Source organism: Vicugna pacos, chromosome 19, assembly GCF_048564905.1.
Source record: "Vicugna pacos chromosome 19, VicPac4, whole genome shotgun sequence".
NCBI classification, from domain to species: domain Eukaryota; kingdom Metazoa; phylum Chordata; class Mammalia; order Artiodactyla; family Camelidae; genus Vicugna; species Vicugna pacos.
The window spans coordinates 2,062,962-2,089,707 of record NC_133005.1 but is presented as its reverse complement, the minus strand read 5'-3'; the positions used below and the strand labels follow the sequence as shown (position 1 = coordinate 2,089,707).

Below are 26,746 nucleotides of genomic sequence, written 5' to 3'. Positions count from 1 at the left end.
CGTGCCTGTCCTCCTCCTAACAGTTCATGAACCATTCACGCATCAGGGCCCAGCGTAAACGCTCTCTTCCACATAGATGGTCCTGGCCACTCCAGCCCTTTTAAGCTCTCTCTCTCCCCTCGGTGCCCTGCTCCAACTTATAGTTGCTAGTACATGATTAGATTCATCACTTACATTTATCAATTTTTTGTTGTTATTTTGTCCTTGTTGGAGAGCATCATGCGGAAAGAACTGGACTCTTTTGCTCTAATGAGATCTATTTGGCATATAACATTGTATCAGTGTTACGTATCCGGTATCCAGCGTGGTGATTTGATATGTGTACCTGTTGTGAAATGGTCGCCACACATCACTGCACATAGTTACAAATGTTATTTTTTCCTCTGGTGAGAACTTTGAAGATCTAATCTCTTGGCAACTTTCAAATATACAATATGGAATTGTTAACTGTAGTCACTGTTCTGTCAGTTACACCCCCAGGACTTACGTATCTTATGACCAGAAGTTTGCACATTTTGTTCACCTTTGCAGGTTTCCTCCCACCCCACCTCAGCAACCACTAGTCTGTTCTCTGCATTGATGCATTTTTTGTTTATTGTCTTTAGATTCCACATGTAAATGAGATCATATAGTATTTGTCTTTCTCTGTCTGAGTTATTTCACTTAGCACAATGCCCTCAAGGTCCATTCATGTTGTTGAAAATGGCAGGATTGCCGTCTCTTTATGGCTGAATAATGTTCGCGCGCGCGTGTGTGTATTATGTTTTCTTTACCTATTCATCTCTTGTTGGATGCACATTGTTTCCATGTCTTGGCTGTTGTAGATAATGCTGCAGTGAACATGAGGCTTTGGATTTCTTGAGTTACTGATTTCGTTTCCTTCGGATAAATACCCAGAGGCAGAGTTGCTGGATCATATGACAGTCCTAGTTTTAAGTTTTTTGAGGAATCTTCATACCGTATTCCACAGTGACTGGACCAATTCACATCCCCACCAGCAGTGCACAAGGGCTTCCTTTTTCCACATCCTGCACAACTCTTGTTATTTCTTGTCTTTTGGACAATAGCCGTTCTTACTGGTACCTCATGGTTCCGACTTGGATTTCCCTGATGATTAGTGATGTTGAGCACCTTTTTATGTACATGCCGGTCATTTGCATGGATTCTGATGCCAGCTCTCGTACTAACTAGGGATATAAAACTGGGCAAGTGATTTGACCTCTTTGGGGTGGTTTCCACGTGTGTAGAATGAAGGGCACTGACCTGGCCCTGGAAAATATCACAGATTTATTCCACAGGAATTCAAAATTCCTGTAAAGCAAACTGTAGCACAAGCAAGGTTAAAAGACACACGGCTGGGAAAATGTGTGTCACATGTATGCGCAGAGTCAGCATTGCTGCTATAAAAGTGCCTGTAAACAAAAAAGCCAGTGGAAAGTGAGTAATTCACAACAGAAATAACACAGATGTTAATAACTCCCTAAAAGGATGCTCATTCCACTGGAGTTTTAGGGACGTGAAAATTGAAACAGCTATGAAAAAGCCATTTCTCTTCCCCAGAATTCTATCTAGAGCTGGAGAATATAGGACCACAAAGGTACATTGCTGATGAGAGTATAAAGCAATATGGCTTTTTGGTCTCAAAATGTTAAAAATACGTTCTGATCTATCCAATTCTTCTCCGGGACTGTAGTCTGCAAAAATTCAGATAGATCTATAGGATCTGTCTGTCTGTGTCCTTGGAAGGAATCTATATCTTACTGATAGCAGCACAATTTGGAGTACTATAAATAATGAGTTCCCATCAATAGGAAAGTGCTAGGTAGTCACTGAAAATAGCGAGGGAGGGTTGCGTTCAGCTGAACTCATAAGGATAAACAGACATTACTGATTCTGCAAGTTCAAGAACATGATCCCATTTTGTAACAAGTATTATGTATTTATTGTTATTTTTCATAGAAGTATAGTTGATTTACAATGTTGTGTTAGTTTCAGGTGTACAGCAAAGTGACTCAAATATATATGTGTGTGTATATATATATATTCTTTTTCAGATTGCTTTCCATTATAAATTACAAGATATTGAATATAGTTCCCTGTGCTCTTCAGTAGGTCCTTGTTATTTATCTATTTTATATACAGTAGTGTGTATCTGTTAATCCCAAACTCCTAATTTATCCCCTTCCCCCTTTACCCTTTGGTAACCATAGTTTGTTTTCTATGTCTGTGAGTCTGTTTCTGGTTTGTAAATAAGTACATTTATATTATTTTTTAAAAATATTCCATATATAAATAATATCATATGATATTTGTTTTTGTTTGACTTACTTCGCTTAATAAGATAATCTCTAGGTCCATCCATGTTGCTGCAAATGGCATTATTTCATTCTTTTTTATGGCCGAGTAATATTCCATTGCATGTATATATATCACATTTTTTAAATTCTTATTTTTTATTGAAATGTAGTCGATTTACAGTGTTAGTTTCAGGTGTACAGCAAATCGATTCAGTTATAAATACAGGTAGATACATTTTTTTCAGATTCTTTTCCATTACGGCTCATTACAAGAAGTTGAATCTAGTTCCCTGGGCTCCACAGTAGGTCCTTGTTGTTTATCTGTTGTATATATAGCAGTGTTACACCACATCTTCTTTATCCAGTCATCTGTTGATGGACATTTAAGTTGCTTCCATAGGTTGTCTGTTGTAAGTAATGCTGCTCTGAGCATTGGGGTGCATGCATTTTTTCAAATTACTGTCTTCATTTTCTTCAGATGTACACCCAGGAATGGTAGTTTAGGTTTAGTTTTCTGAGGAACCTCCACACTGTCTTCCACAGTGGCTGCACTAGTTTACATTCACACCAACAGTGTGCCAAGGTTTCCTTTCCTCCACATCCTTGCCGACATCTCTTATTTGTGATCTTCTTAATGAGAGACATTCTGACAGGTGTCAGGCTAGATCTCCTGGTGGGTTTGATCGGTATTTTTCTGAGAATTAGTGATGTTGAGCATCTTTTCATGAGCTTATGGCCATCCATGTGTCTTCTTTGGAAAATGTCTGTTCAGGTCTTCTGCCCATTTTTTTTTTTAATTTTTAGAAGTTGAAAGCCTTTATTTAGAAATATATTCAAATGATTATTATCTGCCCATTTTTAAATTGAGTTGTTTGGTTTTTGATATTGAGTTGTATGAGCTGTTTATATATTTTGCTTATTAACCCTGTATCCCTCATGTCCTTGGCAGATATTTCCCCCGTGCAGTGATTGTCTTTTCATTTTGTTAATGCTTTCCTTTACTGTGCAAAAGTTTCACAGCATCAAAAGTTCTCTTGGTGAAAATTTTATGTATGTAGGCAGATCTTAATTCAATAGAAGAGACTTCTGGCAAAATTGTTCAACAATATTGGGCATATGGGTGGTAGTTCATGAATTTGGAAATCCACGCCTAAGTGTGCGTTGATTTGAGAGTCCACTCAGGTTTTCCTGCTCCCCTGGGTGAGCCTATAAAAGCAGAAGCTAAGCGACAACTCTTCAGGTGCTGGCGATAAAGGCTAAGGTATCTTGGATGAGAGGTGGCACTGTACACCTTCCAATGTGGAGATTCGCTGATTCTCAGACAATGTATCCATCAAGCCTCCCCAGAGGGAAGAGTCTGCTTCTCTTCCAGATTTTTGTGTGAGTAGCGTTTAAATCCGTCTGCGCACTTTTGATGGTGACGGCCTAGAGGAAGCTGAGTGTCATAAACCCCGGTCCAGCTTTAGGCGGGGAGCCCTCCGCAGCAAGAGGTTGTCACGAGCCAGCAGCCCAGCCTGGCGCCGTGCGCCTGGGACCCCGGTGGGCAAGCTTAGCTCTGCGTGTGGTGCTGCGGTGACCCTGCTCACAATGTGCCCGCGAGGCAGGCGACGCAAGATGCTTTGTGCACCAGCTCCTGTGAAGTGACTTTCCCCTCATGCAGAAACTTATGTGCAGGAAAGAGATGGGCTCAAGATGTCTTAAAATTTATCACCACTGCTGGGAAAATGCTGTGTGCATCAGGCTTGCCGAAAATCCAAAACTTGTGTGAGTGTGCCTGCTTTGTATTGCTTTTGTGCCAAAAGCTCTATTGTCAGTGATAAAGGAGAGAAAGACCTTGGTTGCTTGTTTTGCATCTTACTGTTTTATTCTGAAGAAACATTCATATTCCCAAATGTTAAAAAATAAACAAATCTTTTAATAGTTGTTCTCAAGTGCTAAGAAATGTCCATTTGAAATAACAATGTTTCTGAATTTTATATAATTCATGGTTTCTAAACCCTGTACAACTCATGGCTTTTTTCCCTGTAACCAACTCAAGATATATTTATGACATATTTTATGTGTTTTAGGGACCACTTAAGTTGACTTCAATATATGTCCTAAAGAGTTGAGCCTAGAATATTTAGGTTCTTGCCCAAGTCGCTTTTGATGGTTAATGGCAGAGTTGATTGGTTTTATGTAAAGTGATCCTTTCTTAGCACTCATAATTTTAAAAATTTTAGAATTAAAGTATAATTTACATGCATTAAAATCCACCTTTTTTAGTGTTCAATTCTGTGAACTTTGACAAATGCATACAGTCATGTAACTACCACTACAATCAAAATAGAGAATATTTCCATTAACCCAAAATAATTCAACTGTGCCGTTTTAAATATTTAGATTTTACTTTTAGGTCTATGATTTACTTTATGTCAGTTTTTGTGAGTATGTGAGGAGGTGAGGATCTACTTATTTCCTGCCTGCCTGCCTTCCTTCCTTCCTTCCTTCCTTCCTTCCTTCTCTCTCTCTCCCTCCCTACTTCCTTTCTACCTTCCTTTCTTTCAAATGGATATACAGTTACTCAAGGACCATTTGTTAAATTGCCTTTTTGTTCTTACTGAAAATTAATTCACCATATACGTGTGTATCTAAAATTTCTGAGCTCTCACTTCTATTTCATTGATCTGTATGCCTATAACTCTCACAGATTTTAAATTCATTAGGGTGATTATATATATACATGTGCTTTTTAAAATGTCTTAGGCAAGTGTAACTCATTGACATGTACATGTCAGAGCTAAAATACAGAGATTACGTTTGGATCAACACCTTCGGTACTTACATCCTGAAACCAATTACGTTGCCAGGATAATGAAATGAAAGTGTTAACATGTTTAAACCTGTCGTGTGAAAATGTTCCGGGTAGCACAGTGAAGCCATTTTTGTTATCCTGGTTGTCTTTGGTGCCAGAACTTCTTTCTAGTTTCTAGAAAGTCTGTTTCAATATTAAAAGCATTCAGGAATAAAATGTTACAAAGAAAGTAGAACGATTCCTTTCTCTGAACGTCTAGTAAAAGTCTCTTTGCTTTTGTCCAGCTTCATCTTGTCTGGCCGGAGTTTAAATTGCAGAGGGCACATCAGGGCTGGGAGGGCCCACAGTCACTCTGCGACGAAGGAGGCGAGAACGTACGATGGAGAAAAGACAGCCTCTTCAGTCAGTGGTGCTGGGAGAGCGGGGCCGCTGCCTGTGAAAGACTGAAGTGAGAACAGTCTCTAACACGAGACACAAAAGTAACCTCAGAATGGATTAAAGGCCTAAATGTGAGACCTGATACTATAAAAATCCAGAGGAAAACACAAGCTAAACACTTTAGCATAAATTACAGCAATTTTTTTTCAAATCAGCTCCTACAGTAATGGAAATAAAAGCAAAAATAAACAAATGGGACCTAATGAATCTTAAAAACTTTTGTACAGCTAAGGTAGATACCATTAACAAAACGAAAAGACAACCTACAGAATGGGAGAAAATATTTGCAAATGATGCAACCAACAAGGGACTAATTTGCAAATATATATAAATAGCTCATACAGCTTAATATCAGACAACAAGCAACCCAATCAAAAAATGGGCAGAAGCCCTATTTAGACATTTCTCCAAAGAAATCCAGGTGGCCAACAGGCACATGAAAAGATGCTCAACATCGCTCATTATTAGAGAACTGCAAATCAAAACTACAGTGGGGTATCACCTCACATCAGTCAGAATGGCCAACATTAAAAAGGCTTCAAACGATAAATGCTGAAGAGGGTTCCCACCTACACTGCTGGTGGGAATGTAAACTGGTGCAGCCACTGTGGACGACAGTATAGAGAATCCTCAACAAACTTAAAATGGACTTACCAGATGACCCAGCAGTCCCACCCCTGGGCATCTGTCCAGAGAAGACTGTAATTCAAAAAGACACATGTACCTTAATGCTCACAGCAGCACTATTTCCAACAGCCAAGACACGGAAGCAATCTCAATGTCCATCGGCAGATGGCTGGGTAAGGAAGCTGTGGTGTATTTATACAGTGGAACACTACTCAGCCATAGTAAAGACTAAAGTAACGCCATTTACAGCAACATGGATGGACCTAGAGATTGTCATTCTAAGTGAAGTAAGTCAGACAGAGAAAGACAAATACCATATAGTATCACTTATATCTAGAATCTAAAAAAAAAAAGACACCAATGAACGTATTTATAAAACAGACTCACAGACATAGAGAACAGACTTACGGTTACCAGTAGGGGAAGGAGGTAGAAAGGGGTAACTTGGGAGCTTGAGATTTGCAGATACTATTATATATAAACTAGATAAACAACAAGTTTATACTGTAGAGCACAGGGAACTATATTCAATATCTTACAGTAACCTACAATGAAAAGGAACAGGAAGAGGAATGTATGTATGCACATGTATGACTGAAGCATGATGCTGCACGCCAGGAACTGATGCAACACTGTAAACTGATGATGCTTCAATTAAAAAAAGAAAAAAAGTTTGGGAGGATCCCAGCTTCGCCCTTGCCTACATTCAAAGCAAGACTTCTTTGGTTTCTTTGACAGGAGCAGTATTCTGTCAGATACTTTGTTTCCGAAGTACTCTCTCTCCAAGCCCACGTTTAGCTGCAGGTAGACTTCGTCTCTGTTGTCGGGGGGGTAAAGAGGGTGCAGGGAGCAAGGGACGGAGCCCCCACCACTAAAGCCTGCGCTGGGTGCACTCCCAGGGGCTGGGGTTCTAAGTGAGCCACTGCCTCCTGGGGACTCCACGGCTGCGGGAGGGAGAGGGGCGCGAGGGGAGGTTTTGCCTTGACTGGGGAACCGCGGCCTGTCCTCTCTTCCTCTGTGACTGCTGTCCTCTAGCTGCCGTCGGGCCGGCTTCCTGCAGCCGTGGACACGTTGCCCTCCGCCCGGACGCTGGATGAGCGTGGCAGCGCACAGGCCGCAGCGCCCTCGCGGTCCGCACCACGCACACGACATTCGCTCATCTCTAAGGGTCGCACGAGGTTGCCTCCACCAGACTGTGGTGGCCCCTGCTTGCCAAAGCCTGTCTCTCTCTCTCTTCCAGCCGACAGCCTGCAGGGCGTGCCTCGGAAGGGCCTCCGGCCCACCTGCCCCGCAGCGCCCAGCAGGCAAGCCAGCGCCCTTTTCTTGATGGCGGGTCCCTCCCTCCCTCGTAAAGTGAGTAGTCCCCCCGGGCCGTCCCCTCTTCTAGGTCAGAGCCAACTCACGAAGCCAGTCTTGGGGTTTACCGAGCACCTGGGCACTGTGGAACACCCCCAGCCCCACCGCACCCCGGTGTCACGGCAGACCCTTTCCTCTCCCCTTCCTGGAGGGCGTTACAGCCGGGAGTACCTAGCCGGGCGGGGGGGGGTGGTTTGCCTGAACACGCATGTGAGCCTCCTGATCCAGCCCCCCCGCCCCCCCCCCGGTGCTCGAGGCTCCTTCCTGGCGGGGGCTGCTGTCACTGGCAGACGTCGCTCTCTCCCCGCCCTGACCCGGCACTTGGAGCAGCAGGCGTCTGGGGCCAGGGGGACAGCTGATGCTCCCTGCAGGCTTCCTCACCCCACTTCGCTTTCCACATTTCAGTCTCTGGGAAGGCACCTGTGTGCGAAGGACCCCAGGCCTTCAGCCGTGCCTCTCCTTGCCCTCTTTCCCAAAGCGTGACTCGCAGGGCCAGCCATCTGAAACTCTGGTCAGTGGTCCTCTAGATTCTTCTGCGAATTTTTAAAAAACGTGCATGGGTGCCAGCACCCAGACCGACGTCTTCGTTATCCACTCCTGCGCTGACGGCGCTTTCCGCGCCGTAAGCGGCGTGCGGCTCCGCGGCTCCCGCCGCAGGCCTCACTGGCCGATGTCCGTCCGCGGGGCGCCGGGCGCTGGCGGCTCGGGGCGGGCCCCCGGCGGCGGCGGGGCCCACGCGGTCTGCGCCGCGGCACACGCTGCCCTTCAGAGAAGCAGCGCGCTCTGCGCTGCCGGCAGCACCCGCGGGGCGCCTGTCGCCTGCGCGGTCAGCGCGGCCCTTCCGCGCCTTCGCCTGCCCCAGGCCACGCCCGGGGCGGGGCAGACGGAGGGCGGCGGCGCTCGGCTCGCGCCTGTTCCGTTACTAACGGGGTGGAGTACCGGTTCGCGGGCGGCGTGGGCACCTGCCTGTTGGCGGCTCTCTTCCGCCGGAGCGTTCATCGCCTCTGTTCGATTTGCCGCAGCCCTTTGCGCGGTAAAGGCAGTAGCTCGACGCCCTGTGTGTCTACCGCAGGCGCTCCCCCGTTGGCCGTTCGGCTTTTAATTTCGCTTCTGTTGCCTTTTGCCAAGTGGACTTGGGTTTCTGTACAGTCAGAGGTGCTGGTGTTTCCCTTTGTGACTTCCGGCTTCTCGCTCTTCCCCACACAACGTTTACGTGTATTTGTCACTACTAATGAGCTTTTAAAAACCTTCTAAGCGTGGAGACCCTGTCTTGTTAAAGGCAGGGCTATTGCAGGGTGACTCCCTGCTGAGTGGGGCAGGCTAAGTGGACTGACTTCTCGGTGGGTTGGGTGACATAGACCCTCACGAGCAGCCCAGAAGTGCAGCAGACCCCAGGGCCCAGCCGGGCGGCACGGGCCGAGTCTGCACGGCTGTGAGCACCGTGGGCCCCCATGTCCCACAAGTACACGGAGGGCAGAGCCTACGAGCCTCTTACTATGAAGCTGGACAAATGTTTGTTTCCAGCCTTGACCTTGATTTCCTAGCTTTGCAATTTTTAGGCTACTAACCAGTTGGCCTACATTTTTCTGTACGAGGGGAAGGAAGCCAGGCTAAGCGGCATGTTGTCAGTTACTGTCGCAGAGTGGACACCCCCTCCAGCTTGTTTCAGTGCCACACACACACCAAGAGGGTAGGAAAAGTTTAATTACGTACATAATAGGCGGTCTCTGGGGAGAGGTGGGCAGGCACGCAGCGGGGTTCGAAATGGCTGCAGAGAGTGAGGAGAGGGAAGAGGGTCCCTGCGCGTGGGCAGGGCCTTGCCTGGCCTCAGTCTTCCTCTGGTGCCAGTGGAGGGAGCACCCGCCCGGACGCGGGCAGGGGGGCGGAGGGAGGGGTGTGGCTTGAAGGCTGAGAGCAGTCAGAGTCCCACTGAAACCCCCAGTCCCTGAACGGTGACGTCTGCGTGTCCTCGGGCTCCTGGAGCGCTGGCAGTGGCAGCACCTTTGCAGATGGAAGCGCTCACCCCGCACATGCAGGCTCACACGCACAGGTGTCGCTGCAGCTGCTGATGGCCAGAGACAAGCCACAGCCAAAGGCCTTTGAAAACTAGACCTGTGTGTGTCAGGAGCCGCAGAGAGCCGCGTGGTGGGTGCCGACCACGCCTCAGGTTGCTTGAGGGCGCGGTCTTTGAAGCGGACTTTGAATGACTCCTCAGCCACGCTGACTCCTTAGACTCCTCTGACGATCAGGCCTCAGTCTGAGTGTTTCCCTTACGTGGTGATGTAGTTGCTCATGTCCTGTGAATCAGATGTCAGCAGTGCCTTTGTTTCTAGAATGCTGTGTGTCAAAGCTTGGGCAAACTGTTCCCTTTTGTGAAAACTGCATTTGTGGATATGTGATTTGCTCATTTCCTCCTGAAATCACTCCATCCTTTCAGTAATTTCGTTCCCCCTCTTCAGGCGGCAGTTACTGCCCTTGGCTGCTTGCTTTTCAGACGTTCGGCTTTCTCAGTGACCACTGTCAGTGATGCAAACGGACATAGTGGGGCATTTATTTATCAGATATTCTTGCCTTTGTTGAGAGTACAAATGGCCAGTTGATTTCAGTGGTTCTTTGACTTACATTAGTCACATGTATCTTTGTGAACATATTTAGCTCTGAGATAAATCTGGCTTCATGTCCAATAAATAAATTCCAAGGCCTGAATAACTGGTTGAGAAAACTGGAGAATCAAGTATTACTCATTTTCCCACCACTTACTGCTAGGCGATGTGGTTAATTTCCACCTTCCGTCAAAGCCTGTCATAGACCAGGCTCTCGGCCCTAAGTGCCATTTGTAGCTGTTTCTTTTTAAGGAGTCACTTCTCTCTCCTTTTGTTTCCGTATCACTGCATCTTCTTTAGTGCTTTGACCTGTGCTTCCAACGTGGGTTTTTAACTGCATGGACAGTTTGCTTTCTTTTTCAAGGTATTACTCAAGTGCCTTTTGCTGCGTAAGTCCTTTTTATTCCACTTTCCTGCTTATTGGAATTCCAAACCAGAGATTTCTGTGAGAGCAGCAGGCGTGTCCCCCTGGGGTCAAATTCACGGAGGTGAGTAGTTTCTCTGCTAGACATATTTGGCAGATACAAAAAGTGTTCATATAGGAACCTCAGAAGTTAAAAGTAGGGAAATAATGGTCCTTGGTCCAGTTTTCCTGAAAAATGTTGAGTAATTTCACTTAAAATGGGGCAATAATCTTCTAATCAAAAGAGTGATGTTGGCTCCCTGCCCTTAAAACCGGAAACTCGATAGTAAAATACAAAGAGACTGTGCCATCAGTGTTAACGTAGATTAGATTTGTTTCTCTTTTTTTAATTACAAAAATTTTTTATTGAAGTATAGTTGGTTTATAATGTCTTGTTAGTTTCAGGTGTATAGCAATGTGACTTAGTTTTATATATATACACACACATATATACATATATACATATACATACATACATATAATCTACTCTTTCTCAGAGTCTTTTCCAGTATAGATTATTACAAGATATTGAGCTTAGTTCCCTGTGCTTGTTGGGAAATTTATTTATTAAGTTAAATGAAATTAAATCACTAAGCTCTGAACTCAGAAAAATTTCAGCAAGTGTGCTTTATGATCCTGACAGAACCTATGCTGTAACATGCCCATTGTAATGATCAAAATCCTCTATGAAAATTATAGTTAACATACCTAGTCGTCAATTATTGAAAGATAACTATAAATTCTTCCCTATGAAAATAAACATACTACTAATATGGTGATGAAATATCATTGTAAAGATATAATCAGACAAAGCTTCCAAGAAAAGCTGTCTAAAATGTTCAACTTTAGTGCAGTATGATGGTTCAACATCACCATTTAATGTTCGAGTTTATGCCTAAATTCATAAGGTACTATGACAATGTCAGATATTACCTCATTCACCACTAGAATGTTTCTGTTGCCTTTTAAGAGATCTGAATAAATCATGGAGCCTTGCTCAGGTGCGGCTACATGAGTGAATAATTACGTATTTCTCTCGGTCAGTGAATCAGATTCCAGCTTGTGACTGCATGGTAGCTTAAAGCGTGTGGAGCGGCTGGAATTTGGAGCGCCATGATGTTGGTACGTTTCTACGGTGTAGAATCCTTACCTCTTCTATTCTGAAATTCTAAAACTCCACTGCTGTGGTGGTTAATTTTTTGTGTGAACTTGGCTAGGCCATGGTGCCCAACTGCTTGGTCGGATGCCAGCCAAGTTGTTGTAGAGAAGGTAATTTTTTAGATGTGATTAGCATCTAAATCAGTAGACTTTGAGTTAAGCATTTTACCCTCCATAGATTGGATGAGCTTCTTTAAATCAATGGAAGGCCTTAGGAGAAAAGAATGAGGTCCTCAGAAGAAGGAAAATTCTGTCTCCAGACTGTGTCCAGTCTCCAGGCTGCATCCTCAGCAGGTGCCTGGCTCTCCAGCCGCTGCCTCCTCCGCAGGTGTCCGACTCACAGCCCCCACCTCGACGTGACCCGATGCCTTGGAGTAAACCTCTCTCTCTGTATATGTGTACATATATTCTAGTGGTTCCCTCCCTTCGCAGAACCATAACTGATACAACTGGCAATTTAAAAATGAATAATCTAAAATATAAACGACTCCTAGAAGAACATATAGGTGGTAAGCTCCTTGACATTGGTCTTGGAGATAGTATTTTGAATCTGACTCCAAAAGCAAAGGCAACAAAATGAAAAATAAACAAGTGGACAACAAACAAAAAGCTTTTGCACAGCAAAGGAAATCATCAGCAAAAAGAAGAGACAATCTACCAAGTGGGAGGAAACTTGCCTTATTTATGATGTTAAGTTTTCCAGTTCATAAACGTGCTGTGTCTCTCCGTTTGTTTAGGTCTCTCAATGCTTTATAGTTTACTTTGTAATGATTTTACACATATTTTGTTAGTTTTATTTCTTTTTTTATTAAAAAAATTTTATTCCTAGGGTAGAAAACTAAGAATAAAAGGAAACTTCCTCAACCCAATAAAGAGTATATACAAAAAACTCTACCGCTAATGTCAACCTTGGTAAGACTGTGTGCTTTCTCCCCTCACACCGGGAACAAGGCAAGGAAGTCCATGCTTACTATTACCTTTTGACACTGTAGTGGAGATCCTAGCCAGTGCCGCAAGGCAAGAAAAAGAAATAGACATGTGTCTTGCAAAGGAATAAGTAAAACTACATCTGTTTGAAGATGACATAATTGTCTGCAGAAAATCTCAAGGTATCTTTTAAAAAAGCTACCAGAAATCTATGGAATGGGAAAAATATTTGCAAATCATATATCTGATGAGGAATTAATATCCAAAATATAAAAGAAGTCATGCAACTCAATAGCAAAAAAACCTAAGCTGATTAAAAAATGGGAAGAGGATTGGAATAGACATTTTTTTCAAACAAAACATACAGATGGCCAACAGGTACATGGAAGGGTGCTCAACATCCCTGGTCATCAGGAAAATGCACATCACAATCATACAATCTCACCTCATATCTGTTAGAATGGCTATTACCAAAAAGACAAGAAATAAGTGTTGGTAAGGATGTGGAGAAAAGGGAATCCTTGTGCACTGTTGGTGAGGATGTAAATTAGTGCAGTCACTATAGGAAGATTATGGAGATGCCTCAAAAAATTTAAAACCCATGTGCCTCAACGATTCCACTTCTAGGATTTACCCACAGGAAATAAAATCACTAGCTTAAAAAGGTATCTGGACCCCCATGTTCACAGCAGTATTATTTACAATAGCCAAGATATGGAAGACATGTCAGCCAAGAAAGCCAAGACAACCACTAGTTGTCCATTGATGGGTGAATGGATAAAGAAAATTATTAATATTCAGCTATGAGAAAGAAGGAAATCTTGCCATTTGTGACAATGTGAATGGACCTTTAGGGCGTTATGCTAAGTGAAATAAGTCAGAAAGAAAAAAGTAAATACTATATAACCTCATTTATATGTGGAATCTAGGCGGAAAACCCCAAACTCATAAAGAACAGATTGGTGGCTACCAGAGGAGGGGGGCTGGCATAAAGGGAGTGGCGGGGGAACTGGGCACAGGGAGTGAAAGTGGTCGAAGCTGCAAACTTCCAGTTATTCAATAAATAAGTCCTGGGGTTGTGATGGACGGCACAGTGACTATAGTTAACAATACTGGACTGACTGCATATTTGAAGGTTGCTAAGAGAGAAGATCTTAAAAGTTCTCATCACAAGGAAAAAGTTGTAACTATGTAACTATGCATGGTGATGTTAACTAAACTTATTGTGGTGATCATTTTACAGTATATACATATATCAAGTCATTATGTTGTTCACCTAAACCGATATGATGTTATATGTCAGTTATATCTCAACTTTTAAAAAACCTGCTAGAACTAATAAGTGAATTTAGCAGTCATAGGATACAAGGTCAACATACAAATATCAATTATATTTCTATACACTAGCAATGAGCAATTAGAACATGAAATTTTAAAGAGACACCATTTACAATAGTGCTGAAAAGATTTAAATATAAATTTAAATATAAAAATATTTAGATTTAAATATAAATATCAAATCAATCATTAATTTAAATTAAATTTATTTAAAGTTATCTAAATTAAATTAATTTTATTAAATCAAATGTTTATATTTAAATATAAATTTAAGTATAAAATATTTAAATATAAATTTAACAAAATAGAGCAGTATTTGTTTCCTTAAAACTACAAAACACTGATGAAAGAAATGAAAGATTAAATAATGAAGATATATATCATTTTCATTGGAAGACTCAATATTGCCAACATGGTACTTCTCCCTAAATTGATTTAAGACAATTCCAGTCAAAAATGCCAGCAGAACTTTTTATAGAAGTTGATAAACTTATTCTATAATTTTGTAAGGAAAGGCAGAGGATTTAGAACAATAGCCAAAATGATTTTGGAAAAAAAACAGAATGAAGTTGGAAGAACTAACACTACTTGATTTTAAAGCTTATAATAAAGCTACCGTAGTCAAGGTAGTGTGATGTTAGTGAAATAATAGACACATAGACCAGTGGAACAGAATTGAAAGTCCAGAAGTAGACTCACAGGTGACTTATATTTTTGCCAAAAGTGCAAAGGAATTGGACAGGTGGACAACCATGTGTAATAAAATGAGTTTGATCCATACCTTGTATTCTATACAAAAATCAACATATAATAGATTATAGACCTACATAAACATATAACCTAAAACAAAAAATCTTCTAGAAGAAAAGAGAAAATTTTTGTGACTTTGGCTTAGGCAAAGATTTCTTAAATAAGCGTGATCCATAAAAGAAAAAAAATGATAAATTGTCAAAACGGGAAACAACACAAATGCCCCTCGGCTGGGGAACGTATGAAAAAGCAGTGGTACATTCGTCCTGCCTGCAGCCGCATGCATGAGCTTCAGATGCATTTACTAAGCGAAAGGGGCTAGTTTGAAAAGGCTGTGCGCCCTGTGTGGTTCCACCGCGTGGCGTTCTGGAAGAGGTGCCTCTGTGGTGACAGAGAGCTGGTTACTGGTAACACTGGGGGAATGGTCTGACCACAAAGGAGGAGAAGAAGGGACTTTGTGGGGTGATGGAATTGTTCTGTATGGCTGTCTCCATTTGTCAAAACTGAACCCTAAATAGAGTGAATTTTACTAGAATAAGTTATACTTCAATTTAAAAGGCTTCTACAGTGGGATGAGGTCATGAACGTTAGAACTGCTGAATCATCCCCAGGGCATCTTTTCCATTCAGCGCTACACTGCCTTCCGGGCAGACGGCCCATCCCTGCGGGAGACTGCCCCCCCCCCCCCCCCCCGCTCCTGCACAGCGGTGGGGTTTTCAGTTGTTTTGATAGTTGCCAGACTGATGAGTAGAAATGATACCTTGATATGGGTTTATTTTCATTTAAAAAATTTCAGGTGAAGCCAAATATGTTTCACGTTAGTCATGAATAATCTTAATTTTTCTGAATTATCTGTTGTCTTTTGTTCCTTTTTCTGTTAAGGTTTTTGTCTACTTTTTTCCCTTTTTGATTTATAAGTGCCTTTCAGTTTTTAAGAATAGTAACTCTTCTGTCATTTGACTTTAGCTTTATTATTTTAGACTTTGCTTTGAATTTTTTACTGATTAATGTCTTATTTTATAACTTTTATTGTTATTACTTTTAGTGCAATATTGTCAGAAAATATGCTTTTAGTGTGCTTATGTGTTTTCTGTAACCTAATAGTTGGTCAATTTTATAAATGTTCCTAGCACAGATGATGCTGGGTAAGAAGGTAAGTTCTGTTATTTAAAATTTTTTTAGCACTTTACTTTTTTAGAGCAGTTTAATAGGCTTACAACAAGATTGAGAGCTAAGTACAGCGATTTCCCACGTACCTCCTGCCCCGCACAGCCACAGCCTCCCCCGTCATCTACATCCCCACCAGAACGGTGTGTTTGTCACCAGGGATGAGCCTGCACTGTCATAATCACCCAAAGTCCATTGTTGACATCAGTGTTCACTGTTGGTTTTGTACGTTCTATGGGTTTCGACAAATGTAAACTGACATATATCCATGCAGAGTATTTGGTTTTATGACCAAATATTTTAATTCTATTTTAATTTTGGGGGGTGCAAACTACCGTTTCCCTGTATTATCATTTCTCTCTCTTTTTCCTTTCTTTAACCAGACGTCTATGAAGTATGAATTTAATGGGTTATTTTTACAATAAAAAAGAAAAAATATATCAATTAAGTCAATATTGTGAATTGAGATGTCTGGTTGGCAGATTATGGATATTGTGCATTTTTTTCTTTGACTGTGGGCATTCTCATTTTATGTCGCTGATAATGGGAAACTGGTTTCAAACAAGTCCGGAGTGGATTGTAAATTCCAAAGGGCCTAGGGTTATGCGGCAGACATGCCCAGCTTCTGCAAAGCAGTCCCCTGGGGTTTTGATGGGAATTGTGTTGAACCAATAGGCCAATTTGTAGAGAATTATCCTTCTGACAATATTGAGCTTTGGAGTTCATGATCATTGTTTAGGTCTTTAATTTTAGGATTTTCAGTGCACATGTATTGCATACACTTAACTAAGTTTTATCTCTAAGTATGTTTATTTAATTTTTGCATTATTGTCAGTGCAAATATAAATACAATTGACTTTTGGATATTAACCTTGCATCCTGTGACTTTGTGAAATTCAATTATTAGTTCTATCGTTTGTGTAGATTTTTTGGAGTTTTTACATATATGGTCACATCTGTGAATATAGACAGTATTGCTTCCTTTTCAATCTCTGTGCCCTCTGTTTCTTTTTTGTGCCTTAGGACGAAGATTAAGAAAGACCCCTAGCCCCATCTTGAGTTGTCGTTCTAAAAGGGGACGTCCTGGCCTGGATCCCAGTCTTGGGGGCAGCAGCCACCCTGCCACTGTTAAGTGAGATGTTAACCGTACAGTACAGCATTTGCTAGTGCTCTTTATCGACGTGAAGACATTTTCTTCTAGTTCTAGGCTATTGAGAGTTTTTATCCTGAACAAATGTTGAATTTTTTTCAAATGCTTTTTCTGCGTAAATTGAAATGATACATGTTTTCCTCCTTTATTCTGTTCATATGATTAAATCACAGTGGTTATTTTTTAAAAGTATTAGTTCAGTTGGCCTTACTGGGATAAACCTCACTAAATTATAACATATTATCCTTTTTATAAAATGATGGATTTCATAAATTTTACGGATTTTTGCATCTGTGTTCTTCTTCTCTGCTTTTGAGCTTTGAGTTTTTTCCCCCATCTGTTAGTTGACTGAAGTGTACCTTTTAATTCTTCTTTTTAAAGATGTATTTTAAAAAAATATCCATAATGCTATTACCAAACATAAAAGTAAGCAATAATTCCACAGTATAAAAAGTATCCAGTCAGTGCTCATATGTGGGGAGACACACACACACATACATATATATATACGTGTATGTAAATGGGAATATGCTATGAACCCTTATTTTTACTTTGCTTTGTCACCTAACAGTGTCCCCTGGAGGCGACTCTACAGAGATACAGATCTATTTCCCATTCTCTTTCACAGCTGCGTGATATGCATTGTATGAGGGTGTCGCCTTTTGTTCACCTTGTCCCCTACTGATGGAGACTTACCTTGTCTCCAGCCTTTCGCTAGGACAAGTGTTGCTGCGGTGACTGGCATGTATCACTTCATGGTTTTGCCAGTGTGTCTTTGGGGTAGATTCCTCGAGGTACGATCAAAGGGTGGCCGCATGTGTAACTGTGCTGCGCGTTCCCAAGCTCCCCTCCAAAGGGGCTGTACCATGTCCTACACCATCATTGTGCAAAAGTGCCTGTTTGCGGACAGAGCGTGCCGGAGTTTGCACGATTGCCAATCTGATAAGTGAGAAGTGGCTTTTCAGTATTGTTTTAACTCATATTTCTCTCGTGAGTGAGGTTGAGCATCCTTTCGTGTGGTTAAGAACCACTTGAATTTTTTTTTCTGGAATTGTCTGTACATATTCCTGGTCTATTTTTCTACAAGGGTTTTGGCTTTTTCTCTTCTGTGTTCAGAAGCTGTTACATATGAAGGGTGTCAACCCTGTGCCTGTGATGGAAATAGCAGACGTGTCTTCCCAGTTGGTCATTTGTCTTTTTACTTTGCTAATAATATTTTGAACATGCAAAACTTTTTGATTTTTATTTTTAGGTAATGAATATATTTCTTATTCTGCCTGGATTTTTCAGCCACAGCCTCACTCCCAGGTTATAGAAAAACCCATCGTGTTTTTTCTAGTATTTGCAGGTTTCGTATTTTTTATGCTGGAATTGTTCATCCATTTCGAGTTTACTCTGATGCATGGTGTGAGGAAAAGATCCCATTGTAGCTTTTTCCATACGATTGTCTAGTGGTCCTTCTGTGCCTTCTAATTTCTGCTAACGCAGCTCACATGCTGTCCTCATGATGCGCTGAATTTCCACGTGCAGTTGGCTCTGTGTTTGTCCTTTTAGAGAAGAGTATGTGACGGTGTATTTGGGGCCTCTGTATGACAACTCTGTGTGGCCTTTACACATCTTCACTTGTTGCCGAGTCTTTGGTTCACAGCCTTTCCCCTTAGTGTCTGCAGACACTTAGACCCTGGTGTCAGCTGTGCAGAGAAATCTGGGGCCAGGCTCATTTTTGGTACTTTGTAGATAACCATTTTTTATGACTGAAATATAGGAGTTTTTGGTCTTTATAATTTAAAGTTGCTCTTAGATTTTTGCCACGTGTGGTTTTCTTTTCACTGATTATTTTGATCTGTGTTGCCTTGATCTTTTTTCAGCTTTAGGAAGTTGGTTTTTTACATCTTTGGCTTTTCCTGTTTAATTTGGTCTAGTCTCTCAGAGGCAGCAGTTTCCCACAAATTGACTTTCCAGTCTCTTTCTTCCATTTCCATCGCCTTCTTCCTCCTTCATTTCGCTCTTTGTTAGCCGCTCAGCGTGCACCATGGGAGAGTGTCTTCATTTTGTCTATGTGTCAGTGTGATTTTCCACATCATCAGTCCAACGCCGGTCCTCTACACTAGTGCGTTTTAATAACTGCGTTTTTAGTTTCCATGCAATTACCCTTTGGTCAACCTGTCTGTCATGGGCACTAGAGTCAGACAGACAGATGGACCTGGATTCAGATCACTGCTGTGACATTTACAGCTCTTCGTCTTGAACACATTACTTCACTTCTTGAACCCTCAACTGTCTGACTGACAATAGGATGGCTTTTAGGAGTGGACAGACAGTGTATACACTGTGTCTGGCATACAGTAAGTGCTCAATAAATGATAGCTATTATCAAACCTTTATCCCACTGCCTGTTTAGCTCTTTCTAAGTGGCCTTTTAATCTCAGCCTATTATTTCCACACAGAGTTCTACCACCATCTCTAAAGGTAGTATCTTCTCGCACAGCAACAAAATCTTACTAAAAGTTCTTTTCCTTATCCTGAACTATGTCACTTCCAGAGAAAGAACCTTCTTGTGGGTCATGTAGAAACAGCATTCCTTCCCCTCCTTAGTTGGGGTGCGGGTCCTTCACTTCTGTTTGGACGAGGCGAGCTGCGTTCTGTCTGATGTGCCGAGCGGACGGTGTGAGTTGCTCCCTGGCTGGGCCCCTGTCCCCCTTCCGAGGCCCAGTGCAGCTCTCAGACTAGGTCCAGTGCCCCTTGTCCTCCTGTGAAGTAGCGTCACCTTTGTCCCACAGCTCCTGGTCCTCTGTGACTCCGAGTGGTTGTGTCCGCAGAAGCGAAGAAAGCCATGAATCAGAGAGCACTGTCACGGAGCCGCCTGCGGGCTTCCCACCCGGCTCGCGAGGGAAGCTCACCCTGCGGCCCGCTGGCCTCTCCCTTACCCCTTTCCTCCAGCCACCCTTCCTGAAGATGCTTTTGTTAAAATCACCTTCTTTTTAAAAAGATATTAAACAGCATTAGTTTATTTATTCTTCCATAAACATTTCACATACTTTATTGTACTTTTCTTATGAAAGTCCTTGCTTCATAACAATGGAAGTTCCTTGTATATTTGGCTCCCTTTCCTAAATTCTCTGCACCTGGAGGGCAGGATCCCGGTTTGAATTAATTGTGTAATTCCCACAGCCCCCTGGGGGGCAGAGGGGCAGCACTGAGCCCAGTGGGGACCTGCTTAGCGAGTCACCGTTTTTGGACTTCCTTCTTTTCTCCCTTACTTCCCGGCCTAGCGTGCTTTCCCGGCTCACCTCCCTATAAACCACTTGCACTGAGATCCTCGGCTCAGGACCAGCTTCCGGAGGAACCCAAACTGAAACATCTGTTAATGCTTAGTGGCATTTACTGCAGGGTGAGGGCGAGAAATCGTCACACTAATGGTCATGTAATAAAGCCATACTGAGCATCAATAATGTCCTGTCTGTGACTGGATGCACTTCCCTTACGTGCTGTGAAGACATTTTATTTTGGAAATGGCTCATGCATTGTTTAGAAGATTCTTTTTTTTTTTTAATAAAAGCACTTAACACATGCCGAATGTAAGAAATAGGGAAAATCTTACATAAGCTACAGGAAAGTTCCTATTAAGTACGAGTGAATCTAAAAATAGTTTGTCTTCTTTGATTTTTGAATTCTAAAGAAGACAAAACAAACACAGACATACAGGGAGGTTTGAATATAAATAAGTTTTAGTCACTGCTTTCTCTGTGTTGTACTTTTATGCTCAGAAAACACCTGAAAATTGTAGTTGCTTATACAGTCAGTCGCTTGACAATAATCCCGGAAAACCATCCTTATCTTTCTTTTATAAGGCGTTCCAGGAACAATCAGGTCAATGGAGAGTCCTAGGTGCTGCTGAGAACCACCAATTTTGTGACAATCATTGAAATTGTGCTGCATTCCAGCTGCTTTGAGGACAGACAAACAAAGCAGGATGTAAATAACTCTCTTTATTTTTCTCGTTTCAGCTTTGTTTTCCATCTCCATGTTAATCAAATCCAACGTTACTGAAGACGATGTGGCACAGAAAGCTCGGTCTGGTTTTTCCCAGGTGGTTGTTATTTTACAATAATCTGGCAAAATAAGGGCCAGTATTTATTCAGTGTCAGTGCTCGTCTGCGAGACATTGTCCCTCTGCGTTACTTACAATACGTGAAAACCTACTTAGCACACGTGGAGAAATACAATATATTCAGCAATCAAAGACTGGAACATGACTGCCGGGTACTAAGTAAGTGAGCGAGGGCTGTGAAATGGCCTTTCAGGGGGCACTTCTGGCAGCCCTGAGCGATGGTACAGGACCCTCTCCCCCAGGGGCAGCGTCCAGTGGCGAGAGCAGAGCTCCCGGAAGGCTGCTGCCCTCTGCCTGGAGGACCTTCGGCAAGTCCGTTCATCTCCTTGCGTCTCAACTTTCTTATCTGCGCGTTGAAGGGTTTCTGCCAGATGCTCCGTGAGTTCTCACTAGGAGCTTAAAGTCAGTGTCTGTTTAACCGACAGAGTGACCCAAAGTACTTACAGCACGGCTCACCTGGCAGGAGCTGGGTTATGGGGACAAAAGAATAGAACGGCGAATGAAGCGAATTGAGCGGTTCCTTCCACCCATCCTTCCACGTCAAGGTGTGATCCCAGCTCCGCAGCAGCTCAGCCCCAGAGAGGAGGACAGGGAAGCGGAAGGTGGGGCCTCAGACAGCGCAGTATTCAGGGCTGGCAGAGGGAAGCGCCGACCTGGAGGCCAAGGCCTTACGCATGGAGCCAAAAATGGGCAGTTGAGAAAGGAGTGAAGAGCTGTAAGAGGGTAACGGGGCTCCCAACAAAGGCACTCCAAAAGAAGAGCCACCGCCTTCGTTAGAAGTGTCTCGGGGCAACCACCATAACTGCAGCAAGCAGAGATGAGCGTCACTGAGCCATCTGTTGCGAGCCTACCACGTGCCTGGGAGCTCCTGCAAGTCACACATGGGTCATACGTAGCGCTGCCTCCCAGGAGTTTACAGTCTGGAGGCACAGGTATGTGCACCATTAATTGGCTCTGCTCTAGTCTGCAGATCACATGAAAACAGGTGTCTCAGTCAAGTGCTGAGGGGGTGCAGAGAATTAAATCTGGCTCAACTAAACGGGGAGGGTTAAGGAAAGGCTTTGGAATGGAAGCGACTTTTACCCGGGCCTTGAGAGATGAGTAGGGTTGTCAGGTGGGGATGACGGAAGAGCAGAGGATTATTGCATTCTTTTCACAGCTGAGTAAGATTCCATTGTATAATATACCAAACTTCTTTATCCAGTCATCTGTCGATGGACATTAGTCTGTCCCCATGCCTTGGCTGTTATAAGTAGTGCTGCTGTGAACACTGGGATGCAGGTGTCTTTTGGAATTAGAGTTTTCTCAAGATATTATGACCAGGAGTAAGATTGCTGGATCATATGGTAAGTCTATTTTTAGTTTTTTAAGAAACCTCCATGCTGTTTTCCACAGTGGCTGCACCAAACTGCATCCCCACCAGCAGTGCAGGAGGGCTCCCTTCTCTCCACAGCCTCTCCAGCATTTGTCGTTTGTGGACTTTTCAATGATGGCCATTCTGACTGGTGTGAGGTGGTGCCTCATTGCAGTTTTGATTTGCATTTCTCAAATTATGACTGATGCTAAACATCTTCTCAAGTGCCCCTTGGCCATCTATGTGTCTTCTTTGGAGAACTGCCTGTTTTGTCCTTCTGCCCATTTTTTGACTGGATTGCTTGTTTTTTTTTATATTGAGCTGTACGAACTGTTTGCATATTTTGGAAATTAAGCCAGTGTCAGTTGCATCTTTTGCAAATATTTTTTCCCGTTCTGTAGGTTGTCTTTTCATTTCATTCATGGTTTCTTTTTCTGTGTGGAAGCTTTTAAGTTTAATTAGGTTCCATTTGTTTCTTTTTGCTTTTGTTTCCAGTGCTGTAGAGGTGGATCCAAAAAAATACTGCTGTAATTTTTGTCAAAGAGAGTCCTGCCTGTGTTTTCCTCTAGGAGTTTTATAGTGTCTGGTCTTACATTTAGGCCTTTAGTCCATTTTGAGCTTATTTTTGTACATGGTGTTAGAGAATGTTCTCATTTCAGTCTTCTACAGACAGCTGTCCAGTTTTCCCAGCACCGCTTATTGAAGAGACTGTCTTTTCTCCACTGTATATTCTCGCCTCCTTTGTCATAGATTAATTGACCGTAAGTGCGTGGGTGTATTTCTGGACTTTTTATCCTGTTCCATTGGTCTGTGTGCCAGCACCACGCTGTTTCGATTACTGTAGCTTTTTGTAGTGAAGTGTGAAGTCAGGGAGTGTGAGTCCTCCAGCTTCAGTCTTCTTTCTCAGGACTGTCTTGGCTATTTGGATTCTTTCGTGTTTCCATACAGGTTTAATAATTTTTTGTTCTGGTTCTGTGAAAAACGCCACTGGTAGTTAGGCAGGGACTGCACTGGTCTGTCGATTGCCTTGGGTAGTGTGGCCATTTTAGCAATACTGAGTCTTCCAGCCCAGGAGCACGGTGTGTGTTTCCATCTCTTTGTGTTGTCCAGTAGCACATCTTTCAATAAGCTATGTCCCCCTGTGGAAAGGCAAGGTGAGACCTGTGATCCAGTTGAAATAAGCGGCACTCTCCGTTCTTTCCGTTTTGTCTGAAATATCCATGTAAACGTCGTTTTGGTCTTGAATTTGTTTCTTCATTATATTTTGCCTGTACAGATAGAGCCCAAAAGAGACAATTAGAGGCTACATTATTGAGATTAAAATAGACAAAACACACGTGCAAGCCGACTGGGAAAGAAAGTCAACCGGCCCTTCTGAAAGCCGGAAGGCTATTCACGTGATGTCTGAAAATATTGCAGATATTAAAGTAAAAGATAAATCTCTAATCTTCACAAGAAGTCTCAGCAGTGAAACAGAAACATAAAGGAAGCTTCAAATAAATAAAGACACTTGTGTTTCCGGGAAGGATGGCTAATGGCTGTGAGTAATGAGACCTAATTCTTCTCAAATTAGATATTTATTGAAGGCAATTCAAGGTTTGTTTTGGAGGACTTTGAGAAAATAATTCTAAAGTTTATCTGAAAGAGATAAAAGGCAGGTATTTACAAGCCAGTGATAGGAGATCTCCTATAAAGTATGCTTTGAAGCTACGCTACTTAAAACAATGTGATTAAGGCATAAAAACAGACAACTGTAGCAGAATTGTTAGTTACGTGATTGTTAATTATACACGAAAAACATTTGGCAAGAGAGGCATCACGGATCAGGAGGTAAAAGATAAATAATTTAGTAAGTATTTTGAAATTCCTAACCCTCGACAGTATCAGAAAAGTCAGTGTGTGAACCGTATGCTTGCATCACATCCATTAACACAAAATATATGCCTCTGTCACGTGAGAGATTTGTGAAATCATAAACTTGACATTGACACTTTTCACTGTATTTTTATTGTATACAGATATGAACACAAAAAGAAAGAGGTAAGAAAAAATTACTCTTAGACAACGATGGAGAAAATGACATTTTAGTCACAACCTTCTCCTCTGATAAGCCCACCTCTTCCCCACCGACACTGACCAGATAACTGGCCAATCCAGGATGTCAGGTGCTGGTTGGGTTCCAGGCGGAATGTTGGGGTGTCCCCGGGGGCTTGTTGTGGCTGGCGGAGCCACGGCAACTGGGCAGAGCCCTGGGTGGGTCAGTGCCATGGAGGGGCTGCTGTCCTCTGCGGAGCTTGGCTTTGGGCTGATCCTTAGGTTGCTGAATGCGGTCCTGGTGGTGCTGCTGCCCAAAGACCTGTGTTCCCAGCTCATGTTCCAGAGCCTCCCCTGGGAGACAGCGTTGAGTCCGCCTGTCCTCACCTTATTGCTCAGTATTTTATTTACTTTCAGACTTATTCAGTCTCTTACAAGTCAAGTTAATAGAAGACATGAAAAGCAACTGGCAAAAACACTGGCTGCACAGATCCAGGAGAACTGCCACCTCATCGACCGGCTTTATGTGGCTAAACAGGAGTGTGCCAGGGTGGAGACAACTCTAAAGGATGCCAGGCTAGGGATGAGCCAGTAAATACACCATGCCTCGCTGACGCCTACAGAAAGGTGATGACGGCCAACCTGAGCTTGAGGAAGGAAATCAGTTTTCTCGTCCGAGAACTGAAGAGAGTGCGACCCCTGCAGTCTATACGAGAAGAGATGGCGGAGATGCTAAAGGTGCTCAAGTTCCTGGAGGAGGTCACGAGAATCAGCACATCACAAGGGGCTTTCACACACCAGCCAGGGGACCGAGCACCGAGTCCTGATGGCCCCCCTCCCAGGAGTGGGCCCTCGTGTTAAAGCCGTGCTGTTCCCTCCCCTCCACTCAGGTCTCCCAAGCAGCCGGGCTACATTCACTCAGTCAGGTCTCTGCCTGAGCTGAACCGAGGCCAGTGGATGGAGGGCAGTCCCTCCTCTGGACCAGAGTCCCTCCAGCTTTACCAGTGAGCACAGCAGTGAGCTCCTTCGTGGTCAGCATCTCTCACCTAAAATATACTGGGATTCCCAGAGCACACACACACAAAATGTTTTGGAAAAGTTGGCAAGCTATTTTGGGGGAAAATATAGATTTATCCTTTTCTTCCAAAACCTTATTTAAATTTCAAATAAATTTAGAATTATATACAAGAAAATTAAGTAATAGTATTTGAAATTTTAGGGATAAATATATAACTGATCTCTAGAGGAAAAGATACATTCTAAACATAATGAAAAAAATCACAAAGGAAAATGTTAGTACTTTTGACATAAACTTCTCTCTCTATGCTTAAGAAATGATAAAATACTGTAAAAGTTAAAACATATGAAAAAATATGACTTCCAAATATGGTGGCTTCAAATAATAAAAATTCATACGTTAGAATCCCTACAGATATGTGGGCAAAGAACAAGATTCAGGAATATTGTGAAATAAACATAAATGAAAAATAAATTGGTGAAAATATTCAGACTCACCTGTAATGAAAGAAATGCCATCAAAACAGCTACGAGACACCGTTTCGCTCATGAAATCAGGAAAGACTGAAAGGCGATGGTGCCGTGGAGGCTGTTAGGGCTGGGCTGTCACGCGCTGGTAGGAGCGGGAGGGAGCCGGTGCCGGTCACGGAGCAGGACCCCTCCCGGTAAGTCCTCTTCCAGGACAGCCTCCCGAGAAGCCGGCCGCCCTGCAGGCAGAGACGCAGAGCTGTTCACAGCCATCTCACCTCCACTGTCATGTTGACAAGTTTTAAAAAAATTTGATGGAACTTAAGAGTACATAGGGTGTCACAGCGATCATTTCTAAAAAGTGTATTATTTCCCGTTTGCCCCTTCCTTTGGATTTTGTCTGTAAGCAGAGGTGGGAGAGGGTAGGTGTGGTGGATAAATACCTTCCGCTCCCTCAGCTCCCCGCTGGAAGTCAGAGGGCCCCGGGGCCCAGATAACGTGGCTTTAGAGGGCAGCTTCCCCGGGTGAAGAGCCAAGGAGAGGAGGGTGGAACTTGGGGCCAGGTGGCGGCCCCCCGGAGGATCAGAGCAGGAGGCTGAAGGGCACCGACAGCCCCCCTGCAGAGGAGCCCAGGGGCTGCCCCTTTCTGCTCCGCTGCACGGCTCCGGCCGCGTTTCTCGTCGCGCGTGGCAGACAGATGGCCCGCACCTGTGACCCCTGACCTCCACGTCCCCCTCCCGCCCCCCGCGTATTT

At 43.1% G+C, this 26,746-nt stretch overlaps 1 long non-coding RNA gene across 6 annotated transcripts; it reads left to right on the top strand.

Moving 5' to 3' along the window:
• The first annotated feature begins 8,459 nt into the window (after positions 1-8,459).
• On the top strand, positions 8,460-26,015 carry LOC140687349 (uncharacterized). Of its 6 annotated transcripts, none has more exons than XR_012061583.1 (7): positions 8,460-8,545; positions 10,480-10,603; positions 11,563-11,640; positions 21,016-22,051; positions 23,750-24,013; positions 24,492-24,513; positions 24,925-26,015. It is a non-coding gene; the product is annotated as an uncharacterized lncRNA (long non-coding RNA). The 6 variants fall into 6 exon arrangements; XR_012061582.1 differs by having other exon boundaries at positions 10,462-10,603; XR_012061586.1 differs by having other exon boundaries at positions 10,462-10,603; positions 24,492-24,638.
• Positions 26,016-26,746: the final 731 nt, after the last annotated feature.